Consider the following 14,820-nt stretch of genomic DNA (forward strand, 5'->3'; position numbering starts at 1 on the left):
CCCAGGAGCCCCTGCCAGCATGCTGGCAGGGGCTCCTGGGAATTGTAGTCCATGGACATCTGGAGGGCCGCAGTTTGACTACCCCTGCAGTCATATTCTTAACCTAACCTATTTCACATGGGATGAAATGGAAGAGAGAACAATGTAAGCCATGCTGAGATAATATTCAGATGAAGTAAAAGATGCTTCACAAGCGCTGGCCAGTCAGTGCCTGCTGCCTGCACAAGGCTGGCAGAAGCTGCCTGTTGCCCAGCTGTGAGTGCCCATTGGTAGCCAAATGGAGATAGTGATCAAGCACCATCCACGGTATCCACTTTGCCATCCACACAGCCATCTCCTCCAGATCCTTCACAACAAGAAGCCGAGTTGGTTCTTATACCTGTCGCTGTCCAAGGTTACTCTCACGCAGGAGACCAGACAACTGAGACATTCTTTGTATAAAAGTGTTCAGAGTAGTTTATTGTGCCCAAGTGGGTACATCTGAAAGTATGATGAAAGATTTTATTGCTAAAAAATGACTGTCTTGGCTAGTCTTGGAGACAACCCCCTTCCCCAACCAATGCATCGTCTTCCTGCCATAAGCTCTTCCCAAAGCAGAAGGGCTTTTCGCTTCAAAGGAGAACTAGAACAAAACAAAGTTTACATTTTTGCACCTAGTGGCCAAAAGGCAGTCAGAGCTACTCACAAGAGCCATACCATGCAAAATAGGAGTCATGAGTACACTTTCTAAAGTCTGGGAACAGACTCTCTCTCTCTCTCTCTCTCTCTCTCTCTCTCTCTCTCTCCTGGCTGATTCTGCAATTATTTTGTTTATTCTGTTGTGGATCCTACTGAATTCAGATCTATTTAAACTTGGGTCTTCTTCTATCCCCCCATTGAAACAGAAAAGTGTTCTGCACATGGTTACGGAAGCACAGAAAAGGGGAGAGCCAAGTGCAGCAGCTTCTTTCTGCTTTTTCTTTTCTTAAGTGGGGGGGGGGGAGACTACTGGAGACAGCAGAGGAGGGAGAAAAAAAACAAGAGGCAAATCTCTGCCGAGAGAAGTTAGGGCTTCTGGAGCCTCTGTTGAGAGAAGTTAGGGCTTCCCCTTTAAAGGAAACTTTGCAGCCTGTGAACGAGGAAGCCTTTGAACTGAAGCCCTGGCCAATCAGGGCTTTTCTACAGTGTTGCAGGCTCAAGGCAGATAGTTAGTTTGGGACAAGCAGAGAGCTACACCTTTACTCATGCTGATTTTTCAAATATTGAAGGTTATATCTACTCCAGGATATCATGGGGGAAAGGGAGGGTCACTCTGGATCAATCCTGCTTTTTGCAGAGGGAAAATTTAAATCAGCCAAAATCAAAATGGAAATTGCATTCAGCGTAGACGCCAGGGATTGAATGGACCTGGGATTGGAATAAAAGCTCCATGCAAATTCAGCCTCTGTGTGCGTGTGCATGCTGAAGTCAGGAGATGAAAGTGGAGGAGGGAAAATGGAAACAGGAGTAGAGTCTGGTGGTTCCTGGGACTTTGCTTTGCTTTTCCTAAGGACCACATTATTATATGACAATACTATGCTTTTCACTGCCTGAAGAAGTCTCAAATCGGCTTATTATCTATCGCCTTCCTTTCCCCACCAAAGACAGCCTGTGAGGGTTGAGAGAACCCTGATATTAGGACTGTGACTATCTCAAGGTCACCCAGCTGGCTGCATGTGGGGGAGCGGGGAATCAAATCTGGCCCACCAGATTAGAAGCTGCTCCTCTTAACCACAACACCAACCACTGTCATCAACAACAGTCTCATCACTTGGGTTGGTTCCACACACTGTTGGATGTTGCACATTAGATGGCTATTGCACACTAGGATTCACTTGTCTCGACAGGAAACCCTAAGAGGTGAATAATTACAAAATTTCAGTCTGCAGTGCCGTTTAATCACAAATGTCTGCTGCGTGGCACCAATTCGGAACTGTTTTTTCTTCCCCTTGTGTGAATTACCCCTTGTTTTGCTTTACCGAAACAACTATCTTTGCTGCACTTAACCAGATAACGAGGGATTTTGAATGGTTTGTTATTGCAGGGAATTAATTAACACGCACAAATATTTTCCCCCTCCCCTCCTTTTGCTTTATATTTGTGTTAATTGCTTCTCTGGGATGTTTCTCAATGGGAAGGCTGCCGCTTTGCAAAGAGCAGCTGTTGAGAGAACAAGAAAATTCTGATTTAACAGAATGAAGTTTGGACGGGAATATACTTTAGACTGATGAAGTACCATAACAGTGAAAAGGAATATCTAACAAGCCAGCAGTGTTGTTGATACGAGCCTTGATTAAATGCAGGCACCCTCACAACTGCTGTTCCCTGAAACCTGGCGCTTATTTCTTATTAACGTCCAAATGGCGACATTCCTGGCATTTTTAAATAATTAAACTTTTTGCTTTTGGTGAGCCATTTGAAATGGCAAAGCAGAACACCGGCCTGCCTTTAACCCTTTAAACACAATGCCCTTGAAATCTGTTGTTGCTCCAAACATTCTGTTCAGATTTGCTTCCTGAAAAAAACCTGTGGTGAAAATGCAGGTATAAAATTCGGCAGAACACACACACACACACACACACACACAGAAAAGAGAAGAGGGGGGAGGGAAAGAACAGCTGGCACTTTACAAAGATATTTCTGTGATCCTCTTTCGGTGACATGTGTAGCTTTTAAGCTAACCCATTCAACACAATCAGATTACGAATCGGGCATCTTTGCAATTATCTGATTCCACTAGGACAGCAATTGATGCTCTCCGCAAGGTCCTAAGGATGTTTCTTTTGCATTCTCCACTTGCAGGTTGACCCAAAAGGTAAGCGGTGAGAAGCCTTTTAGAGGGTTATTTTCCCCTCCAGATCCTAGAGTGCTCCTGACATTGTGAAAGTCACTTCCTGTTTTTGCCAGAAGTGAGCTCAGCGTGACGGCACAATAGGGTCAGCAGTGGGGGGGAAACATCCCAGAATTGGCAAATTCTCACACCCTGCAAAGCTACAGTCATGGAGGTTCATAAGACAGCCAGTGTGATGTTGCAGCTAGAGTGTCGGACTAGGATTTCCAATATAGACAATGTGGGCTGCTTCTGTAAGTACATGCCCTCTAGGTAAGCAGCAGTTGAGACCCACCCCAACGCGCTGCTCCATAGCGTGATTTATTGCTACTCCTGCTCCTTTGAAAAAATCATTTCAGTCATTTGTGCCCCACCTCTAGATAGAGGCCCAGCAGAAATAAGGGCCTTTTGCAAAGGAAGGCCAATTATCTTGGTTGTTCCTAAATTTTACAACTTGCACTTCAAATAGGGGCTGGAAGCCATCCAATATTCTCCTGCTCCAAATGTTAAAAGCTTCCAAAGGTGCTTAGCTGAGGTTCTTACAAAAGAGCCAATTCCCCTGTCTTCACTGACAAAAACCTCTAATACACACAAACCAAGATGTAGATTTAGACAAGTGTAGTGTTAATCCCACAGGAAAACCAGACAGTTAAATGGCATTTCATAAGGCGGAAAGCAGAAAATTTCCAACAATGCAAAGGTTTCTGTACTGTCTGATGTCAGATATAAATGCAGACAGAGCTATAAAGTTTACTTACAGACACTGTCTTTGGTCTTAGATTATTTCCTTCAGCTGCCTTCCTCTAGCTAGTGCCTCAGAAAGCAGCCATGAGAGACTGGCTGGAAAGCATGGGATGGAAAGCCAATCAGAGAAAGAGCTAAGATGGTCAACGGCAGGGAGTAACGCAGAAGGAGATAATTCAAATAGAGTCTGACTGGAGGTGGGTTCTTGGATGCCTTTCATCTTAGTGGATGGCCAGCAACAAATTTCAAGGAAGCCTTCACACTCGGACAATTAGCATAGGACTTTGGCCTGGGTGCAAACTGCACGGAGCTTTTATTCCGACCCCAGGTCGATTCAGTCCCTGCCCTCTACACAGAATGCGATTTCCGTTTGGATTTGGGGCGATTTAAATTTTCCTTCTGCAGCAGGAAGGATTGATCCGGAGTGACCCTACCTTTATTGTGCGATATCTTAGAGTGCTTTTAAACCTCAATATATTATAAAATCGCATTGTTTTGAATCGGGGCTCTCCTCCGTGGTAGAGGACCCTTGATTGGCCACAGGTGGTCATGTGATGAATTTGCTTAAAGGAGAAGCCCCTAATTTCTCTCAACTTCTGTCCGTCCTGGATTTTTTCTCCCTCCTCTGCCTTTTTCGATCTTCTCCCCCTCCCCTCCAAGAAAAGAAAGAAACTCCCTGCTTGGCTCCTCCCCCCCCCCTTCAAGAAAAGAAAGAAAGAGGCTTGGCTCCCACCCCCCTTCTGAACTACCCTAACCACGTGCAGAAGACTTTCCTGTTTCAATGGGGGGGGGGAGGAAGATCCGAGTTCAAAGCGATCTGAATTCAACAGGATTGACAATGGAATAAACCAAGTAAGTGCAGACTCGGCCCATGGAGCATGTCTACAGTTGCTTCCACACAAGGGCAGTTCCCCCATCATGTCTTCCTCAGCACTGCCAAAGCAGAGGAATTCTCGTGCACAGAATCAAGGCCTATGTTTCTGACCAGGAATGAAGACAGGAGGCAGTCCCTCTGAGCAAAGGTGCTGCTGTGGTCGGCATGTGAGACAGGGCCTTTTTGATGGCAGCCCCAGGATTATGGGACAGCAGCGTAAGCCCTGAGCAGGGGAGGGGCTGTGGCTCAGTGAAAGAACATCTGCTTTGTATGCAGGAGTAAACTGCATACGAAACTTTGTCCAAACTTTGGCATCTCCAGTTGAAAGGAAAAGGCAGGAACTGACATGAAAGACCTCCACCTGAAACCCTGGAGAACCGCAGCTAGTCTGAGTAAGATGCTAGTGACAGTGATGGACGGACGGGATGGTCGGATTCAGTATAAGGCAGCTTCATGTGCCAGCGATCCCTGTTCTTCACATGGTGCAACACCCAAGCCAAGCATCCTGCCATCTGCAAGTGTCTCATTTGAATGCATCGTCTTATTTTACGAGCCGATCTGCAACAGTAAATCAAAATATTATTCTAAGCTTCAACATTTTACCTGGAAAGGTAATGCAGTTGCTTTTGCAGGATGATTGAACCAAGTTTGCTTAATTCAGAGCAGCAGGAGGAACAGATGTGACCGTCAGACTTGATTTCCTTCTTGCTGCCAGATTGAGGTTCGAGGAAACAAACAGTTAAATCAAAGCAGAGGGAGGGAAAGTGCCTTTTTTGTGTGTTTGCGGTTTGGAAATGAGTGGGTGCAAAAGGAGAAATTGTTCTCTGCCTTGGGTGCCAGTTGAACTCATAAAAGGGAACTTATGAATACTGAGAATAAAAAAGTTGTGAGAATCTGATTGTCGCATAAAATGTGTGTAAAAACATCAAACATTAAACTCTCACAACTTAAAATAATCCCCGTTTTCATGTCAAATTATTTTTATATCAAATTAAATATTTCAACAAAATGAAACTGTTGGTTTTTAAAGTTTTGAAATCATCCAAAGAATAACATATCATGCTGGAGCGTTGACTTGCAGGAGGGGATGCTGGGCTAAGGACGACACGCACACATTTTGGGTGGCTTAAAACTGGGCCACAGCTTTATTGGCTTATCAGAGTGTTGCCTCTGCATGGGAGAAGGAGCCTGTGTCAGTGATCAGCTGACCACAAGAAACCCTGACCACAGTGGTGCACTGGGAGCAACCCAGTTCCACCCCTGGGAACATGGGGTCCCCTTGCCACTGGAACCCGTCCAAGGGAGGTGTGGTGTGCCCCAGGTGTGCCCCCTGGGGCACCAAAAAGAGGCACAGGCCTCCTCTGGGTTCACTCCAGGCCACCTGGCTCTGTGAGCCCATTTGCCTTCGCCCGCCAGGTCTACCCTGCTTGCAGCCAGCCACCTCTTATTGAGGTCTCTGATCATGGGCAGTTTGATGCCCCCAACCAAACTCCCCCCAAAAGAGGCTGCATCCCATGCCGAAACCACCCCCCCCCAGCTGTAATGGAACCGTACAAGAAAGCCTGCCCCCCCAAGCCAACATCATTTTATCTGAAACATCTCAGTGCAACCAATACATAACAGGGTGGATGGCTGGGAAGCTGCTCCACTCGGCTGCCGCAGGGGAAAGGGGCTGGGCTCCCACACGAGGCACCCTGTTAAGGGCACTGTGAGCCCCCCCCCCCATGTCCCATACGTGCACGGCATGACTTGCCCCACACCTGCCTTCCCAGATGCCCCAGCAGTCTTCCTTGATCCCACCCCTCCACGGCAGGTGGGCTTCGGTAAGACTATGCCGCTTTTACGCTTGCTGCCTGCAGCCATATTGTGCAGAATACAGCTCACTAGTGAAGCACACACCTCGTGTCCCGCTCATGTCTCCATGCCCTTTAGAAGACGAAGAGTCGGTTCTTCTGTGCTGCTTTTCTCTATCATAGGAGTCTCAAAGCAAGTTATATTTGCCTTGCCTCTCCCCACCACAGACACCCCGTGAGGGAGGTGAGGCAGAGAGAGCCCTGAGATTACTGAAGAAGAAGAAGAGTTGGTTCTTATATGCCGCTTTTCCCTACCTGAAGGAGTCTCAAAGTGGCTTACAGTCACCTTCTCTTTCCCCTCCCCACCACAGACACCCCGTGAGGGAGGGGAGGCTGAGAGAGCCCTGAGATTACTGAAGAAGAAGAAGAAGAAGAAGAAGAAGAAGAAGAAGAAGAAGAAGAAGAAGAAGAAGAAGAAGAAGAAGAGTTGGTTCTTATATGCTGCTTTTCCCTACCCGAAGGAGTCTCAAAGTGGCTTACAGTCACCTTCCCTTTCCTCTCCCCACAACAGACACCCCGTGAGGGAGGTGAGGCAGAGAGAGCCCTGAGATTACTGAAGAAGAAGAAGAATTGGTTCTTATATGCCGTTTTTCTCTTCCCGAAGGAGTCTCAAAGTGGCTTACAGTCACCTTCCCTTTCCTCTCCCCACAACAGACACAACAGAGGGAGGGCTGAGAGAGCCCTGATATTATTGATCTCATAGAAGCAGCATTGCTGACCTGCTTAGGTCCAGCTTCCTCCAGGGATCATCCATCAGGGTGACCAGAGCTGTCTATGTCCCATGGCCACTTCGGAAACCAGTTTCCTTGAAGAAACACTGGAGCTGTCCTGACACTGCACATTGAATTGCCTTACCTAGGAATGCTAGAAACAAAACTGGGTGGTAGCTGGCAGGGTCGGTGACATCCAGCTCTTGTTTTTGCAATGAGGGCCTCACCACAGCCCCTTTCAGTCTCTCCAAGAGCGTCCCTGATGTCAGGTACAGGCTGATAATCCCCCAGAGAGGGCCCTGGATCTCCTCACTGCCAGCTTTTACAAGCCATGAGGGGCATAGGTCAAGAGGAGATGTGATTGAAAAAGAAGAGTTGGTTCTTATATGCCGCTTTTCTCAACCCGAAGGAGTCTCAAGGCGGCTTACAGTCATTTTCCCTTTCCTCTCTCCACTACAGACACCCTGTGAAGGAGGTGAAGCTGAGAGAGCCCTGAGATTACTGCTCGGTCAGAACCGCTTTATCAGGGCTGTGGTGAGCCCAAGGTCTCCCAGCTGGCAGCACATGGAGGAGGAGCGAGGAATCATAGAATCATAGAATAATAGAGTTGGAAGGGACCTCATGGGTCATCTAGTCCAACCCCCTGCACTATGCAGGACACTCACATCCCTATCGCTCATCCACTGTAACCTGCCACCCCCTTGAGCCTTCACAGAATCAGCCTCTCTGTCAGATGGCTATCCAGCCTCTGTTTAAACATCTCCAAAGATGGAGAACCCACCACCTCCCGAGGAAGCCTGTTCCACTGAGAAACCGCTCTAACTGTCAGGAACTTCTTCCGGATGTTTAGATGGAATTTCTTTTGAATTAATTTCATCCCATTCATTCTGGTCTGTCCCTCTGGGGCCGGAGAGAACAATTCTGCTCCATGATCCATATGGCATCCTTTTAAATACTTGAAGAATCAAACCTAGTTTGCCAGATTAGAACTCAGTGGTCCCTCCTAACCACTACACCAAGCTTGCTCTCATTTAAATTTTGCCTATCAATGATTATTTCCGTAACAGATTTCTGTTGCTTTTTTTGTTGCATAACTTAAAGACTTCTCCTATGGATGCCAAATAAGATGTTTTCACATCAGTAAAGAGTCTATGAACAATGTTCATAGATGTTCCTCCCATACCAAATGAAAACATGGGGGATAAGTTGTGTCTCAGTGGTAGAGCCTCTGATTAGCCTCCGGAAGGCCCCAGGTTCAATCCCTGGCATCACCAGTTAAAAGGATCTGGCTGTAGGCGCTATGAAGGATCTCTACCATGCTTCTATGGCAACTGTCCCAAGGAGGCAACACTGAGTCTCACAGTAAGGACTTCCTGTAGTTTATTTAGAAAAACATGTTAGCAGGTACAGCAAGACACCTTCATTGCTAGAACGGGCTTCATTCAGAAAACCCAAGTGGTTGTAGGGTTACGCTCACCTCCCACTCCCCATACCAGTTGGTTTTCACACAATCTGTGATCTTACAGAAAAGATCCCTTGTCATAAAAGTGAGTGTACCGTTTACAACTTAGAACCTCTAGCAGAAAACAAGACATAATTGACTTGACAATGATAAAGAAACCAGAGGGCCATGGAAGCCAGAGGCTTGCTTGGGAAGATGGCATGGTCAGTTTTAGGAGTGAAGACAAAGAAAAGCCTGCAAGGCACCATGGGACTCTGGTCAAGCCAAACATGGACTTTGCCAGGGGTGAATATGACACTCCCATCCTGAGTTCTGGAGAGCTGCTGCCATTCTGAGCAGACGATCCTGACCTGGGTGGGCCCTGGTCTGGTTCAGTAGAAGGGACTCATGGAACATTTACTCTTCCCTTTTCATCATGATGTCTTGTATGTGCAGTTAAGTCTGCATGCTCCCTCCAGCAGAAATCATGGACTTGACTCAATGATGCCTTGCAAACTGCCTTTTTGGTCCTGGCCATCACCGGGTGGGATGACCTCCAAGATGATGCCCTGTCAGAGCTCATGGGCCTGTAAGGCAGAGCTCTTCCACTCGGCATTTGGTTGAAGCCAGCCACAGGACCGCCCCCCTCCCAATTGAGCACCTTGGTGGCTTGGAAGGGGGAAAAGAAATGCACCAATTGCTGTCCTGCAAGGGTCTTTTAATGCATATTACATGGCTTTTTGTGATTGTTTTGCTGTTTTTAAATGGTTGTGCACCACCCTGAGATGGCTACGCTGAGAGGGGTAGGTTACGAATGCAATAAATCAATCCAATCAGTTGAATGGTGGATGGATGCTAGGACAATGAGCAAGGAATTTATTTCTGTTTCGTTCAGGGTACACCTTTCAATTTATTTCTTTTTCTTTCAGGGTACACCTATTTGGATACACGCTCTTCTCCTGGTCCAAGGGAATTTAAAATGTGGGTTTTTTAAATTGCAAAATAGCTTTGGGATGGGAGGAGGGGCACCGTTTCCCTCCCCAGTTTCCCTTCAGTGTTAAGTACACCACTGAAATGTTCCCAATTCACTGTTCCCAATGAAGCACAGATTGTGCTGTGGTGTTAAGTGCCCCCCCCCCCATTCAAAAGCACAGACTGATCTTGGTGCAGTTGGCTTAATCGAGGAACGGTTTTGCAGCCAAGGGCTGCTTTCTTTGACAGACCTGCATGGAATATTCAGCATGTTGTTTGGGACTTTGTGTTCAAGACATCAGACAGCACGGCCAGCCGTCTTTGCTCGTGAGATCTAAACTTGTGCAGACACTGCTGTTTGTTATTCCATTTGCTGCAAACCTGGGTTTTCCTCTGGGTTTGCAGATGGGTTGCCCCCTTGGCTGCTTGTGCAGTCTTCCTGCTGATGCTCCCATGGCCCCTTGTTCAACAGAGCGGCTGGGGGACATAGGAGGGGCAAGCAACATTGTAAAATCACTGCCTGGTGATTTTCACAACAGGGATTCCCAAGAAGGGGAACATGGCCCCCGAGGAGGAGATAGGAAAGTGGCTGCTAACATTGCTCCCCCCCCCCACTGAGCAGATGTTCCCTTGTTGTTTCTGTGCCTGGGAGGGGTAGACCCTGCTAGCCCATGATCCCCTTAAACCGCCTCCTGTCTCTCCTCCCTCAGTCCTCCTTGAGCCTGCCTGTCACTGCAGTTGGGGGTGTCATTTCCAGTGACATGGCACTTTTGGGGGGAGGCATGGCAGGGAAGCGTGACATCACTTCCTGGGCTCCTGGAAGCTCCTCCACGTTCAAAAGGTTGAAAAAGGCTGCTCTAAGAAGTCCCCATTATTTTATACTATAGAGCTGTTGGGTTACCAGGTCCACCCAGCCACCAGCAGGAGATTGGTGTGTGTGTGTGTCGAATTGCCAGGTCCAGGTTGGGAAACTGCTGAACATTTGGGGTGGAGCTGGGAAGGACAGGGAATGGAGAACAATGCCCTAGAATACAAAGCATTGTTCATGGGAATTAATCACTGGAGATGAGCTGTAATTCCAGGGGTTCCCCAGGTCCCACCCAGAGACTGGCATCCCTATAGAGCTAGGATATCGATTTATGCTTATTCTCATTGCCCCACCTCTAAACTCTTCTAAAACCTGGCAGCCCTAGAACCCTCCCTCAGTGACTTGTGTGGCCCTGATATATGGCTTTTTTGATCCACATTGGGAAGCCATAGAGCAGGGGTAGTCAAACTGCAGCCCTCCAGATGTCCATGGACATTCGCTGGCAGGGGCTCCTGGGAATTGTAGTCCATGGACATCTAGAGGGCCGCAGTTTGACTACCCCTGCCATAGAGCTTTCAGATATATAGCTGTTTACTATGTGAAGGCAAACAAAACCAAGGGCGAAGAAAGTTCTCCTTCTAGGCTGCAATGTTCAGCCAAAATGAAGAGCACCAACAAGAACTGGGACCGTGCATATTAATGAAACCGTGCCAACTAATCAAGCCCATTGTCATCTGCCTTTTCAATCAACACATTGTTATAGGAGATAATGTTATGCTTAGAAAACCCTCAATGTTTATAAACAACAGCAATTGTGATAATGCAGCAGCATGTCTTTGAAAGCATTCAGGTTTAATATTTTATAAGAAAACAAGGAGAACTTTACAGATGAGCAGACAAACACTAATGGCTTGAGGAAGACACCGAGAGAGCTAGCTGTGGTTTCGAATTCCACTTGCACTTTTGGAGCTGCCCCAGAGTCTGTAAAGAAGAAGAAGAAGAAGAAGAAGAAGAAGAAGAAGAAGAAGAAGAAGAAGAAGAAGAAGAAGAAGAAGAAGAAGAAGAAGAAGAGTTGGTTCTTATATGCCGCTTTTCCCAACCCGAAGGAGGCTCAAAGCGGCTTACAGTCGCCTTCCCATTCCTCTCCCCACAACAGATGTCCTGTGGGGTGGGTGAGGCTGAGAGAGCTCTGATATCACTGCCCGGTCAGAACAGTTTTATCAGTGCCGTGGCGAGCCCAAGGTCACCCAGCTGGCTGCATGTGGGGGAGTGCAGAATCGAACCTGGCATGCCAGATTAGAAGTCCGCACTCCTAACCACTACACCAAACTGGCTCTCCACACCAAACTGGCTCTCAGGAAATAGAATCATAGAATCCTAGAGTGGGAAGGGGCCATGCAGGCCATCTAGTCCCACCCCCTGCTCAGTGCAGGATCAGCCTCCAGCATCCAGGAGAAGGATCTGTCCAGCCGCTGCTTGAAGACGGCCAGTGAGGGGGAGCTCCCCACCTGCTTAGGCAGCCCCTTCCACTGCTGAACTAGACTCCTAGAATCCTAGAGTGGGAAGGGGCCATGCAGGCCATCTAGTCCCACCCCCTGCTCAATGCAGGATCAGCCTCAAGCATCCAGGAGAAGGATCTGTCCAGCCGCTGCTTGAAAACGGCCAGTGAGGGGGAGCTCCCCACCTCCTCTGGCAGCCCCTTCCACTGCTGAACTAGACTCCTAGAATCCTAGAGTGGGAAGGGGCCATGCAGGCCATCTAGTCCCACCCCCTGCTCAGTGCAGGATCAGCCTCAAGCATTCAGGAGAAGGATCTGTCCAGCCGCTGCTTGAAGACGGCCAGTGAGGGGGAGCTCCCCACCTCCTCTGGCAGCCCCTTCCACTGCTGAACTAGACTCCTAGAATCCTAGAGTGGGAAGGGTCCATAGAGGCCATCTAGTCCCACCCCCTGCTCAATGCAGGATCAGCCTCCAGCATCCAGGAGAAGGATCTGTCCAGCCACTGCTTGAAGACGGCCAGTGAGGGGGAGCTCCCCACCTCCTTAGGCAGCCCATTCCACTGCTGTACTAGACTCCTAGAATCCTAGAGTGGGAAGGGTCTGCAGAGGCCATCTAGTCCCACCCCCTGCTCAGTGCAGGATCAGCCTCAAGCATCCAGGGCAGAGTCTGCACTTACTTTGTTTATTCCATTGTCAATCCTGTTGAATTCAGATTTATTTGAACTCGAGTCTTCCTCTTCCCCCTCCTCCTTCAATGGGGGGGGGGCATTGAAACAGGAAAGTGTTCTGCACGTGGTTAGGGAGGCTCAGAAGAGGGGGGGAGGCAAATGGAGACTCTTTCTTTGTTTTCTTGATGGGGGGAGAGGATCCAAGAAGTCAGAGGAGGGAGGAAAAAATCCTTTCTTTTCTTGAAGGGGGGGAGGGGGGAGAGGATCGAAGAAGGCAGAACAAAAATCCAAGACTGACAGAAGTTGAGAGAAATTAGGGGCTTCCCCTTTAAGGCAAGTTTATCACATGGCCACCTGTAGCCAATCATGGGTGCGATTTTAAAATATATTGAGGTTTAAGAGCACTCTAAGATATCGCACAATAAAGGTAGGGTCACTCCGGATCAATCCTTCTTGCTGCAGAAGGAAAATTTAAATCACCCCAAATCCAAACGGAAATCGCATTCTTTGTAGAGGGCAGGGACTGAATTGACCTGGGATTGGAATAAAAGCTCTGTGCAGTTTACACCCTGCATAAGGATCTGTCCACCTCCTTAGGCAGCCCATTCCACTGCTGAACTTGACTCCAAGAATCCTAGAGTGGGAAGGGGCCACGCAGGCCATCTAGTCCCACCCCCTGCTCAGTGCAGGATTAGCCTCAAGCACCTAGGAGAAGGATCTGTACAGCCGCTGCTTGAAGACCACCAGTGAGGGGGAGCTCCCCACCTCCTGAGGCAGCCCCTTCCACTGCTGAACTAGACTCCTAGAATCCTAGAGTGGGAAGGGGCCATGCTCACCACCTCCTTAGCCATCCCATTCCACTTCTGAACTATGAAAAAAAAACAGTTCTGATATCTAGCCAATATCTAGTCTAAGGAAGAGTGCCTGCACTCGAAAGCTCACACCTTGAATAAATCTTTGTTGGTCTTAAAGGTGCTACTGAACTCTGATTTTATCTAGCCAATATTGGCCTACATGCAGTTTAAAGCCATTCCTGCAGGTCCTATCCTCTATTGCCAACAGGAACCACGCCCTGCCCCCCTCCAAGTGACAACCTGTCAGATGCTTCAAGAGAGCAATCATGTCCCCTCTCAACCTCCTCTTCTCCAGGCTGAACATCCCCAATTCCCTCAGCATTTCCTCCCCAGGCACACTCCACTGGATAGGAATTCCATTGGTATTGGGATGGGTGAATAATTGCAAAAGCATTTAAGGAGGCAAATTTCATGGCCCCACTTCTTGAAAATCCATGCCTCAGCTGGGGTTCTACATTTTCATGGTCCCCCCTCCCCTTTTCCATACATCGATTTACAAACCCAATGTCCAAGAGCAGCAGAGACTCCCTGGAATGAATGTTGCCAATTCCATCATATTTGTTCTTGTTCTCAAAAATCAGTTATTTACATCTAACTTTTCCCTTCCAAATTAAAAAAAAAAGTAGGATTGAATTCAACATGTCTGGTGGGGATAACGTTTCCACATGGAAATATATGAGACAGGCCTGACTGTCAGTGGCAGATGAGAATTCCTTATAAAACAGGGATTGAGTTCTCTGGAGCTTCCCACAGGTGCAAAGATTTCTGGACCCCAGCAACAGAAAAGGAGCATTTTGGTGTTCCACGGAGGGAGGGAGGTGAGAAAGCTGTATTCTCTGGGCAGAAATCCCCACAAATGCACAGAAAATCCAGTGGATCTTATTTATTTCATTTATTGAAATCATTTCTGTGTTTCCACCCAAATATAGTCCCCATGGCAACAAACATCAAGATGTTAAAACATTTCAACAGCACTTCAAATAAAGCATGTAGAGAAGAATTCAATGAAAACCTATGCAATGAACATATGCGGTGTTTATTACTGAAATGTCACCTGAAGGCTGTAATCACAAACTACCTCCGGGTATCTGTTGCCCCAAAAACCACCACAGGTACATCTGGGAAGTTAAGTGGGGTCAGCCTTGTTGTGCACCTGACTGGGAGACCGCCAAGGAAGCCGAGGATCTCAGCGCAGAGGCCAGCAGTGGCCAGCCACCTCTGAACGCCTCTTGACTTGGATCTTACCATCACGCCTTCTGCTCGGCGAGAAGGTTGGCTGGAAATGCAACCCAACTGCGTAGGGCCATTGTGTCCCACTTACGCTTGCTGTCCTGCCTGTTCCACAAAGGTGCTGCTTATGAAAGGGCTCCGAACAACTGTCAGAAAGAACACGGAAACAACTTCTTCCTTTCTTTCCCCAAAGTTGAAGTTAAATGTGCTGAAAAGCAGCCATTGTACTGAAATTCAGCTGCGTTGAATACTTTGAAAAGCTAATTGTTTCTGGAACACATTCATGTGTAGGATTTGCACACGGTAGAATGTGACAAACGT

The sequence above is a fragment of the Paroedura picta genome, chromosome 6 (genome assembly GCF_049243985.1).
Source record: "Paroedura picta isolate Pp20150507F chromosome 6, Ppicta_v3.0, whole genome shotgun sequence".
NCBI lineage: Eukaryota > Metazoa > Chordata > Lepidosauria > Squamata > Gekkonidae > Paroedura > Paroedura picta.